Source organism: Astyanax mexicanus, chromosome 8, assembly GCF_023375975.1.
Source record: "Astyanax mexicanus isolate ESR-SI-001 chromosome 8, AstMex3_surface, whole genome shotgun sequence".
Lineage (NCBI taxonomy): Eukaryota > Metazoa > Chordata > Actinopteri > Characiformes > Acestrorhamphidae > Astyanax > Astyanax mexicanus.
The window spans coordinates 28,416,215-28,429,002 of record NC_064415.1 but is presented as its reverse complement, the minus strand read 5'-3'; the positions used below and the strand labels follow the sequence as shown (position 1 = coordinate 28,429,002).

Genomic DNA, 12,788 nt, shown 5'->3' with positions numbered 1-12,788 from the left:
GGGAGGCCTTTCAGTCAAGTACACTTCTTATATTATACTGGTGCAGTAATGAGTGTGGACATAGGTCACTCAGCAGTCAGGGATTTTACGAGAGATCTGTAAAGTGCTGTGTAATTTAGCATTAAATCTGAATGGCATGGACACCTTTGTGCTGGGATACATGTAATGACAGAACTTTATTTATTAAGAAATGCAACCTGGAATTGCTTGCTAACACTTTCACAAAATTCAAGTTGGAAATGTGATTAATGTGATTAATATATAACTAAGGCTGGCAGGGATTGTACTGTGAGAACAGCAACACTGATTTTTTTAAATTATTTTCAGACAGTTTCCATTCTAATCACATGACATTTATTTCTTATTTTCCCTTCACAGCCCTTTAGTGTACTTATGTAGACTTGCTACACAGCAGAGAACAACGAAATAACAATGGAAATGTATAGTGCATTAGTGGTCCAATGAATAGAAGATGATTACATATGTTATTTTAAATGTGCTCTGTACATAATACACACAGAATAATACTATTTGGACCAAAATGTTCATATAGGGCATCGATTTCATACTCGTTATGAAAGATATGTTCTTTTTTTTGTCCAAAAAATGTGCACTTGGTGTGAAAAGGCCTTACGACTTATTATTCAGTAACTACAGGGACTTCTGTGTAAACTGACTGAAGCTATTGTTATGTCCTAGAAGTGTGTAATGGCACTTTTGGCCTACTTGTGGGTCGATGGTCTGTTAAGTTGTTAAAGAATCAGTGCATAATGCATATCAATTCTGTATCATTGATCAAATCTCTGCAAAGGCTTAACATTTTTTGGACAGTGTCTCAAGCTTTGATTAGCAAATTTGAAATGTTATTACAAGATAATGCATAGGCAATGCTGGGGAGCTTAGCAGGGGGCTAAGGGGAGCAAGCAGCAATTTAAACCAGGTTTCACTTTGGAGTTCTGCTTTAATCGACATTTTTTTGGCATATGGTTACTTCCCATTATATACAATATATGAACTCTTGGACATCAAGTTGGACTAACGATGGCTGGACAGAGTGCTTCATGAGATTTGTGCTTTTGTTTTTGTGCATGAGGAAGGTTTATTGAGCTGATGGGGTTTAAAATTGAGAATTGTGGGGTTCAATTCCAGGTCTGGGTTACTGTGCTGTGCTACACCAATAAGAGTCCTTGGGCAAGACTCCTAACACTACATTGGCCATAAATGTGTTGTACGCAGTTGTTTAATTGAAGTAAAATAGAGTATATTCCTGTGTTTTTTGCTGTTAGAATTAGTATTTAAAATGAAGTCTTTAGAGTTTAACTCTCAAATTTATTTTTCATTTAAAATCGCTCACCGGGGTTTTGGTGGATAATAAAAAGAGAAAATGAAGGCAGAATGAACAATGAAGGCAGAATGAATAATAAAATATATTCTAACCCAAACATTGTAATGGTGCAGTAAAATCTATAGCCCCTCTGTTAGACCTAATAGCAGCACGGTTTAATAAAGCAGTGCAGTTAGAGCATTAAGGCTTCCGTCTTGGTGTTCATTTGACTGAAGCGTGACGTGCCGTGGCCCAGACGAGGAGCAGCCACACGGCCTCTGCTCTGCGCTCCGTCACTCTTGTCAAACGCAGGAAGTGTGCAGTCACACATGGCAGCCAGGGAGGCAGACCTAACCCAGGAGACTGTGGTGTAGAGAGGCTGGTAACGCTCCATAGATAAATCACCTCATAATAGGATGAGGGTGTCACTCTTCTTTGGCTCGTGGACTTGCAGAGTCAGGGGATGTGAAAGATTTGTTTTGTTTATAATGGAAATTTATGAGATGTACGTTTTAGAGGGAGACCAGACAGTTCTTTTCTAATTATGAGCTGAAAAGTGCTGAGTGCTTATATTTCAAGAGCAACACTTGTCTAACCAAGTCATAAAATATGAGCCTAAAAAATAAGTAATGCGGTTCAGTATCAGAGGCTGCAGATAGATTATATTGATTTACCGTTGTTTTAAAATTCCATTATATGTTTAGTATGTGTGTCCAAAAAGGCAAATTTGCAGAAGGATGAAAAAAACATTTCCTTTCGCTGGAAGTCAATGTTAAAAAAATTTATTTCAAGTCATTTTTTCAGCATTTTTTCAGAAAAAAAATAAGAGATCGCTTAGAAATGATGAGTTTCTAGATTTCTTGATTTTAACAAATTGAAAACCTCTGCAATATAATCAAATGGAAGATGGATGATCACAAGCCATCAAACCAAACTGAACTGCATGATGTCGCACCATAGCCTGTGTCTGTCTTGTGTTTTTCTCTTTTGGTTCTATGTGTTTCTGTCCTGTCTTGTGTTCCCAGCCATGTGCTTTTTTAGGCACATGGCATTGTTTTGTTATTGTGCTGTTTCCACCCTAGCCATTAGTGTTGTCACCTTGTGTCTTGTTTGTAACCCCGCCCCCTTGTTAACCGGTCCCAGGTGTTCCTCACCCTCTTTGTGTATTTAAGCCCCTTTTAAGTTTCACTGTTTGGTGTGGAGTCTTTTGTGTGCCTCAAATGCTGTGTATTGGTCTATGTGCTTGAGGACTCTTGTCAGAGCCTTTCGTCAGAGTCTTTTTAGTTTTGTTTTCTTAATCTAGCTTTCTTGGTTTTTATAGTTTACTTTACTTATCTTGTCTTGTATTGTGTCTTTACATTTACCTACCTGTGTTTGCTTTCAGTTATGTTTTTGTTTATCTTGTTTGTTTAATAAAAAAAAATAAAAAGTACGTTCGTCTTCTCACCCTTCCTGCGTGACACTTGAATTTTTGCACCAGGAGTGTCATAAAGTTATCCAAAAGCAGTGTGTAAGACTGGTGGAGGAGAACATGCCAAGATGCATGAAAACTGTGATTAAAAACCAGCATTATTCCGCCAAATATAGATTTCTGAACTCTTAAAACTTTATGAATATGAACTTGTTTTCTTTGCATTATTTGAGGTCTGAAAGCTCTGCATCCTTTTTTCAGCTATTTCTCATTTTCTGCAAATGAATGTTCTAAATGACAATATTTTTTTTATTTGGGAAAAATGTTGTCAGTAGTTTATAGAATAAAACAACAGTGTTAATTTTACTCAAACATACATTGCATAATCAGAGAAACTGATTCAGAAACTGAAGCGGTCTCTTAATTGTTTTTTTCCCACAGCTTTATATAAGGGGTGTAACTACACTTATAAAGACACTGAAAAGCAAATAAATGCCCTACATGAGGAATTTGGGAGAAATGTTATCAGTAGTTTATAGAATAAAACAACAATGTTTAATTAAAAGGTTTTACTCGAACATATACCTATAAATAGCAAAATCAGATAAACTGATTCAGAAACTGAAGTGGTCTCTTAATTTCTTCCAGAGCTGTATATAAGGGGTGTAACTTAATATGTTTTTTTTTAATTGAATTCACATGCCATCCAGTAACCTTAATATGTAAGCCATTGGATATGCAAGGTATTTTTGGAAGTGTAGCTTATTGATTAGAAGTGTTTTGATTGTAATTATAGCCTTGTTTGCACCCCTGACTTCTCTTTCAGGCTCTTGTCTATCTCCCTGTTGCTTTTCCATTTCACTTTAACTTTAACATCTTTTGTTGGAAGGTGGGGCTATTTAAGACACCAGATATTCCTAGTTGACATCATGATAGTAGGTCCTAAATAAAAAACAAAGAACAAAAATACCAAACCAACCACTCTTCAATGTATCTTAAACCACAAACTAACACAACAACAACCCTGCTGAATTTTAGTCCTTTCTTCCTGGAAGACGAGGGCTATTTAATAAGGTCCAGTGATCCCAACTATATTTTATATATGGATCAGATAGATAGATAGACAGACAGACAGACAGACAGACAGACAGACAGACAGACCGACAGATACTTTTTCTTCCCCGATGGGGAAATTCATTTGTCCAACAGCACACAGATAATAATAATAAATAAGGAAACACAAAAAGTATACTTAAAAAAAGTTTATTTAAGGTTTCAACTGCATTTGTCAATATATTACTTTTATTCATTTGATTTCATTCATTATACAAACAACAGAATCAGACAGTTTGACTGGGAGTGCAAAGATGGCAGAAAATGCCTAGATAGACTGCAAAGTTTGTTTTTAGGAACATTTCAGTACGACTTTAGGCACATCAGTATGACTTAATATTACATACACAGTATGACATCATAACATTGTTTGTAAAACAAAAATCTGGAAATGTACATTTGATCATTTCATGACATGCGTTTCTCTTTGCTGTTGTAAAAAAAAAAGAAAGGTTAAATTGATGTGATAAAGCTAAAACGGCTTAGACAGCATATGACAGTAAGTTTCAAATGAATGATTCCATAAAGTCACACATTTAATCTCAATCATCCCAATGTTTACAAGCTGATGAGAGTTCATAGAGTTTTAGAGATGTATTGCTATCCACATTCTGTGCAGTTGGTACAGTACATCTTCTCATTATCTCTCATATAACGGACAGAACCCATTTTTGGCTACCTCCAGTGTTATATGTCCATAGAATATGTAGATGTCATATATTCCAGATCAATTCTGTACACTCCCTAGGCCTCTGAGTCTCTGACCTAGTTGTGTGTTGACAGGTGGAAAAACAGGAAGAGTCACTTCAGGACTTCCAAACGACACTTTATCCAGTAGTTCTCAGGAGTATCAATAAAGCTGTAACCTGAAATTACAGCAATAAAACATTATCATATGAACATTGGAATCACAAGCAGCCGACCACAGTATATTATATTTTATTGACTGTTACAGTTCATGTTGTCCTCCTAGGTGTTTTAAGCTTAACCTGGGACTATATAAGCTTTTATTGTTAAATTAAGCATGATCAGCTTATTTTCTTTCAGAATATTTGTTATGTATTAATTAACAATAGCTATTAAAGTTACTAAAACGATACTAAAAAGTCCAAAGCAGAGTGTAGAATAAACATACATACTTATTATTAGACAAGCTTGATGCTTTAAAGTGTTCAAGCTTAAACTTCTGTACATATTTCCTATTAATTTATCTTTCACAGTCAACAACCTGCTACACATCATCAGACAGATTGGCCAGAGGAGCACAGATTGGCAGATATTGACTAAATTCATTCAGTTTTCAGGACATTCTAACTGCTTAATTTGATTTTAGAAACAAAACTCAGTACAACCTAACATCACTTTCTGTGTGATGTCACATTTTTTGAAAAAAATTCTAAATGGTCTGCAATTTCAGAATCACAAAAGTTATGCTAATATAGTGGTAGAGAGTAAATGCCAACTAGAAAATCACAAGCAGCCAATCAAAATGTATTGTTTTAGCATGATCTGTGTCCTATTTTCTAGTTCCTGTTGTCCTGAAATGGTTATTTTGTTTGGCCCTGCAGGACATTTGCTCTTATATTTTAAAGCAACAGTGTAATAAAAACGCAGAGACCTCTCTGGTGAGAATGTGTAATTGCATAGGGCATGTAGTAAAGTACTTTTAATGCAGGTTCATGTAAATAAACTACTGTGTGTAAAATTCTGTTTTAAAGTATAATGATTTGTTTATTTTGCTAACTTATGACTTATGTGAAAATATAAAGGGCAATTAATAAAACAGACTCTGGTTTGTTTGTACCTTTAGTCCGGTTTGAATCGCACTCGGTTGCAGATCGAAACATCCAGACCTAGACCAGCTAGTGGAGGTGGTCTTGATCCGACCCAGGCTATCAAATATACGCCTTTTTTTAAGCTAAACTGCTGATAAGATGCAGTTTAATCTGATATATTAGATAGATAACGCTATCTATCACAGTTATGAACATACGCTGTCTCTGCTGCATGCTGTTTACACGTGCAGTCTGTGCTGCGTTCACTACTTGCAGATGCAAGAATTCGTTTACTGCGTCTACAACTTCGCTGCACATCCTATCATACCTGTCAAGTCTCCCGTTTTGGCCGGGAAACTACCGTATTTTACTCCTCTTTCCCGCCGTCCTCCCGTATTAGTATTTTCCCGTAAATTTCCCGTATTATACTAAATAAAAAAAATATATAGGCCACAGGCGACAATGCACTGACCGCTGTGTGTCTCTTAACCAATCGTGGTGCCGGTTCAAGGAGAAAGTCCCGCCTTTCAGGAGAAACAGCCAATCAGCTAGCTGGTTTTGCGGAGCGCAGTTTAGTGTGCGGGAAGCCCCGCCCCTCCCCTCGCTGTGAGTTCAGGCAGCTAGTCGGAGCAGCTGTCGTTAAAACTAATCTGGATATACGGAGATTTTTCTAAAAGAAAGGTAATTAACCATGTAAACTGTGATGAGATTGTTTCTGATAGCTGGTTAAAAAGACTCTTCTCTGAATCAAAACATAAATTAAACCCACTGTGTGTTTAATAAAATACAGCTTGTGACTCAGTTAGCTTAACTTTAGAATTAGCTAGATAGATATTCAGGGTTTGAGAAAAATCTACATATATATATAATGCCCTGCCCTGATGTGCCTGATCAGCCAAGAACTATCATTTCCAAACTCTATTAGTTCAGGGCTAGTTTTAGGGTTTGTTAGAATTTGTTTAAATTTTATATATATATATATATATATATATATATATATATATATATATATATATATATATATATATATATTTTTTTTTTTTTTTTTTTTTTTTTTTTTTCCCCTCGTTTGGGCTGTTGGGGCGGCGGAAAAAATCCCTTATTTTTAAGTCCAAAACTTGACAGGTATGCATCCTATTAAAAACGCTGTGTTTGAAAGCTCACTGTTTCAGCATTCAGTGTTAAAGCAGCTTTAAGCTGCACAGATATACATGCTGAAACACAGACTCTTCATGCTATATTTACTTTGTTGGTCCCGTGCCACACAGCTCTGACCAATCAGAGGACACAGCAAGCTAGTGTGGTTTATTGGTGCCCATTTTAGTGGATTGAGATTTATACCTGAGGAACAGAGAAAACAAACGCTCCTAATAAACAAACTCATCAACTGATTCAAATCATAGAAACGAACTAAAGGTGTGAAAATGCACTTAGACTGGATATTTTAAATAGTGCATGGCTGATCATGCCAGGACACTGTTACCATTATTAGAATATTTTGTTCCCTCTTGATTCAGAAATCCTACAGTTCTTTCAGTTTAAAGAGAAAAAAAATCTCTGCTTTAAAGGAAGCAAGATCTGCTTATTAACAGCAATAACAGACACTAAAAAGTGCAAAGAAAATATTCAGAAAACTTCAGACACATTACTGATTATAGGATACTTTTTTACATTTGAAAAAGGTTATACCTAATTTTACCTTTCCCTTTACATTTCGAGCTAAACAACCATCACCATAATGCATTAAATGAGTTATTACCTAATTTTTAGGGAATTGTTTTTGTTGAAATCGTCCAGCAATCCTTTTGATTGCTCTCTCTGAACAGTCATGTGTGGGAGAAGTTTTGTAGGGCTTTGTGCAGTCTGCTGTTCCAGGCCAATCCAGCATTCTTCCTGCTCCTGTGAACATTCTTTCAGATTCTTTCTCGCTCCCAAATCCATTGGATTCCAGTTCATTCCGTTGTGGATTTTGTTCATTGGTGTTTGATGGCACTCCAGTGCTGCTGAGATCCTCAAATCTAATGTTGGGTACAATCACAACACACTGCACTCTATCCCAGTGACCTGACGTCATATCAGTGTCCAACCCAACATATATTACTGCCAGCTTCCTCATAGCAGTACTGTTCTTTAGCTCAGTGCAAACTGACCAAACCGGTTATTTTTGCTATTTATAACTTGATAAGAAAAGAGAACAAAGCTGGAACAACTAACAACAAAGTGCTTTCTTACGTATGCAGTAGAGCATTGATAAACTAGATGTTATGTTGACATAAAAGCACTAGAAGTACTGGTGCATTTTAAGTGCATCGTCTGCTCTGGCAGCCTTCTTTTATTGCATTTATATATCCAGACTTTTGACCTGCACTTTTGATCTGAATGGGTGTTAACATTTAATACAATTTACAAAGATATTTTATTTTAAAAGAACAATCAGTAATAAATTTCGAGTGAGTGTTTGAATTGGCTGAATCCCCTTTCTCAATCAGTGTTTAAATTAATACTAAAATAATTCAGACTATAACGAAGAACATATATAATCATGTAGTAACTCAAACATATTAAAACAAATCGAAATAATGTGTGAAGCTTTAGTTGGCTCTTATATATATATATATTCCCCAATTTACACAGACAATTACACAACTCACTCATTAGGACTCCCCCTATCACTAGTAATGCCCCAACACCATACCAGAGTTCAAAAGAGGACAAATTGCTGGCGCATCTGTGACCAAGACAGCAAGTCTTTGTGATGTATCAAGAGCCACGGTATCCAGGGTAATGTCAGCATATCACCAAATGGGACGAACCACATCCAACAGGATTAACTGTGGACGCTGTACGAGGAAGCTGTCTGAAAGGGATGTTTGGGTACTAACCCGGATTGTATCCAAAAAAACATAAAACCACGGCTGCTCAAATCACGGCAGAATTCAATGTGCACCTCAACTCTCCTGTTTCCACCAGAACTGTCCGTTGAGACAATAAATTATAGTGGTCTAAAACCAGGTGTCTCAGTTTCATTGTCCAACCCCTGAATATAAGGAGCCAGAATAACGTAATTATAAAGAAAACTCAGATTAAGATTCCCAGGGGTTTCTTTAAATTATGATAACTGAGTTAACCTCTGGCCTAATAGGGAAACGGCTATACAGCATGTCAGCATCAAGCTAAGCAAGCATCACTGCACTTTATGACCATCTAAATCAAATAGTTGAAGTGCCAGTGTTGAGAGCTGCAGGAGGGAGCCCAGACAGACAGGCAGAGGTTTGCATGGCAGACATAGTTTACAGTGCGGAAACCCTGCAGGAATGCTGACCAGTAAACAGCGGAAGACGAACGAACTGCTAGGTGCTCGTGGTCTGGAGAGCAAAAGAAGGGCAAGTCATCATCACTTCTAGTGCCCCCCCTCCTCCTGCTCGGACTGCGTGTGTGTGTGTCGAGATGAGGTGACTGCGGTTTTCCATAAGAGGCGAAAATTCCGGCGGCATCACAAGTTGCTTTTGTCCTAAGACAGACTGGCACCATGCAAGGCATCCTCCAATCACATGCAACCTTGTTTTACATCACTTGGCCATAAGGTAGAGATGCGTCTGCTATAAAAGGTATGGGAAGAGGAAGATTAATGTTTCCTAACAGAGACGGTTAGTCTGGAGAGGGAGACGAATGTCTTATTTTAAGACCTTTGGGAATAGCAGAGGGTGATGGAGGGTTGTAGAGATATACAGAATCTTAATTCAGCTTCAGCTTTCTGTCCAAGACTGCGTGGCAGAGCTTTCCTTTCTGAGCCTGCTCCTGACTTCCTGCTAAAAGCACGGGCAACATAGGTACACCATCAAAGGATGTTGCGGTAGGAGCAGGAGTACTAAAAAAACAAACATTGTGTCAAGAATCAGAGAAAGTGGTGAAAAGAGCTGCCTTAGAGTTTTTTTTTTTTTGCGTAGTCCCTCTCAGGGCTGCGGCTCCTCCCTCTTCGAGTGGGATGCTTGAAGTGCAAATTGTAACCAGGAGAAGTTTTACACCGAAGGGTGTAATGTTGCCGTGAGCCGGCCAAGTCTCTGTCATTTCCCAGAGATGTATGCCTTTATCGCTGCTTTAATCGCCGCTGTCCTGCAGCAAGTAAATGCTGAGGGTTGGCTTATGTACTGCTGCTCTGTCCGTTCCTGCTTGTGTGAAGAAAGTCATTTTATACATCACAGTATGGAGCTGCGGTGTGTCTCTGGACAGCATGTGAATGTATGCAGTGATGTGTTGGTAGTTTTGCTCTGTGATTGGTATGAGGAAGGGAGAAGACTGAAGCTATTGAACATATAGAGCTCAATGATTTCTTTTGTTGACATCGCTAGTTTGTGTTTGTCGTGTTTCTTCTTTTTTTTTGGTCCTTTGTGTTCCTTTTTAAATTCATTTATTTCTAACTCATTAGGACTCCCCCATCACTAGTGATTCCCCAACACCAGGAGGGTAAAGACTAACACATTCCTCTTCCGATACATGTGAAGTCAGCCGCCACCACCTCTTTTCAAACTGCTGCTGATGCAGCATTGCCGACTAGTCAGCACTCAGTCAGCAATCAATCCCTGCCATGTCATTAGTGTTCCCATGTATGTATAGCCCATGTTTTATTTTCTTCTTAGTTGTGCTTTGTTACCTAGTGATGGCAAAAATGGGGCTCTTGGAAGATCAAAGCAAATGAACCAAGTGATTTGTAAAAAAAATATATATATCTTTTGAGATGTTCAAAATGTTCACATTACGGTTAGAGGAGTAACAGTTACAATGTCACAATCAAGATTTAATATATTGCAATGCTGTATGCATTGTTTAAATCTAATTCTATAAAAAAACTCTTCTACTATAAAAAACTAACATTATTTAAATCTGATTAAAACTTTTTATACAGTCAGAAGAGAGGAATCTAATGACAGATTACAACACTGCTACATGAACACAAATGAACAAATAAATCCTGTCAAAAAAAACGTAATTGTGACAGTATCAAAATAAAAGTCCTTAATACAACCAAACCATGGCAAAATAAAAGTCACTAATGTTAACAAACAACAGATATTGTGATACAAGTGCACAAACAAACCTTAGCAAAATAAGACACTATTGCAAATAAATAAACAGATTTTGTCAAAATTTAATTTACCAATGCAAACAAACAGACAGACTTTGTCCAAATAAAAGTCACAAATACAAATGACCAATACCGCATTGTCCAAATATCTACTACATATGAAGCATGAATGGGGGAAAAAGGGCCTTGAAAAAAAATGACAAAAGATAAAATGAAAAAACAAACCAGATTTCACAGGACCCTAAGAATAGAAGAGCAGAAGAATTCAGAACAAAACAGAGGATGGAATGTCAGGAGATCAGTCAAGGTGTCCTCGTTCCTCATCGCTCACGTGTTAAGAGAAATCTTGCGCTGATCCCTTTGAAAGAAGATTAGCCAAATACTTCATCCTCTTCCATTTCATACAGTCAGGAGCAGAGGGGAAAGCGGGGCGCCGCTATCAAAACAGTGGAAGGGATCTTATTAATCAAAGGAGGCCGTGAAATGAAACATGCAGTGAAACAGAAGCCTGCGTCGGGCTCGCGAAGAGTAGAGGTGTAGTGCTCCCTCTCATTTCCCTCCAGGCCTGGTAGCTGGCACCTTCCTCCGGGAAGGACCAATTATAATATCAGGTTGGTGTTATTACTGTTGATTATGTTCTTCTGAAGGGCCGCCGTGCCCTGGGTTCACTTCCCCTTTGCTGTCCACGCATTGCTCTCGCACTTTGAAATCCAATCCGGCCTGGAGAAGAAAGAATGAGAGCCACTGGCACTCATAGCCCACCCTGTCTATGACATGCTTGCTCTTGCGCACATGTAACAGTCATTATCCACTCGCATGGTGTTGGAGGTCATGTCCCCTTGGCTTAGCTGCCATACTCTGTGGAATTCTGTAGATAAAAACTTGTTCTGAACAAGAATATCCCGTTGATACCCCATTAACGGGGGTACTTATTAGCCTAATCTCTGAGTTTGGGCTTCTTAGGTATCTTTAGGCTCCTTGTTTTTACCAGTGATCCAATGTTACAATGGACTAGCAATGCTCCCAACACTAAAAGAGTAAAGTGTAATTGGAGGCTAGCAGCTAACAGATGCCTGTGCTAACCTGTGTTTCACTAGGAGTGGGATAGCGGGGATAGAGCACCACCTACCCATGCTGAAAGAGCCAGGCCAATTGTGCTCTCTCTGACTCTGGCTGCTGATGCCAAGCAGCATGATCCAGGTTTCGAACAAGAAATCCTCAAATCATGCTGACAGAGCCTTGGTCTACTGTACCACTCTGAGTTTTTTAGCTCAACAGAATCTTTAATGATATATTCAACTTTTTGAAACAGAACATTTTGAGTTACTATATGTGATTGAGGAAAGTGCTGTGTGGGGGTGGTCCAAGAAAAGGAAACCCATATATGCAGATATGTTTGTGATGTCTGGACAGGCAAATCCAATCTCTTGCAAATAACAGTCATCTCAGCAAATCTTTTCCCTGCAATAAAGATGCTCCATGCAATACTTTGGGTGGAATAGGTTGGATAGTTGGGATGATGGGATTCACTGAACCATACTAATGTTCTCACAGCAATACAAAGTACTCCCGTGACAGTAGAGGCAGTTACTCCAACAAAAGCAAACAATCAATCAATCAACAGTCAATCCATACAGACCTCCAAACCTCATGAGGCATTTAGATTAAACAGGAAACAGTGTATAAATGGCTTCAAGGTTCATAAAAAGATATGGATTAGTGAATGGAAGAACTTGACTGGCCTGCTCTTGACTCTTGATCTCGATCCAATAAAACATCTATGGGATGAATCAAAGCGGAGATTGCAGGTAAGCCTTCTCGCCCAACAGTGTCCTCAGTGACCTTACAATCGAGCTTCTGGAAGAATGGTCAAAATTTCCCATAAACACACTCCTAAACCTTGTGGAAAGCCTTCCCAGAATAATTGAAGCAGTTACAGCTGCAAAGATTGGGTAGACATAATTTTTTTAACTCTTAAATGGATTAAAAATGGATTACGTCACTCAAGTTCATATGCGTGCAAAGGCAGACGAGCGAATACTATTGGCAGCATAGTGTAAAATGACTGTCCACAGTGATGTT

At 38.2% G+C, this 12,788-nt stretch overlaps 1 protein-coding gene and 1 long non-coding RNA gene across 2 annotated transcripts in view; one reads left to right on the top strand and one right to left on the bottom strand.

Moving 5' to 3' along the window:
- Positions 1 to 12,788, top strand: part of LOC103044661 (ADAMTS-like protein 1) — a 208,531-nt gene that overhangs the window by 71,088 nt on the left and 124,655 nt on the right. The window lies entirely within an intron of this gene.
- Positions 3,983 to 7,950, bottom strand: LOC125803895 (uncharacterized). Its single transcript, XR_007440251.1, has 2 exons — positions 7,383 to 7,950; positions 3,983 to 4,714 (listed from the first exon to the last, which is right to left on the bottom strand). It is a non-coding gene; the product is annotated as an uncharacterized LOC125803895 (long non-coding RNA).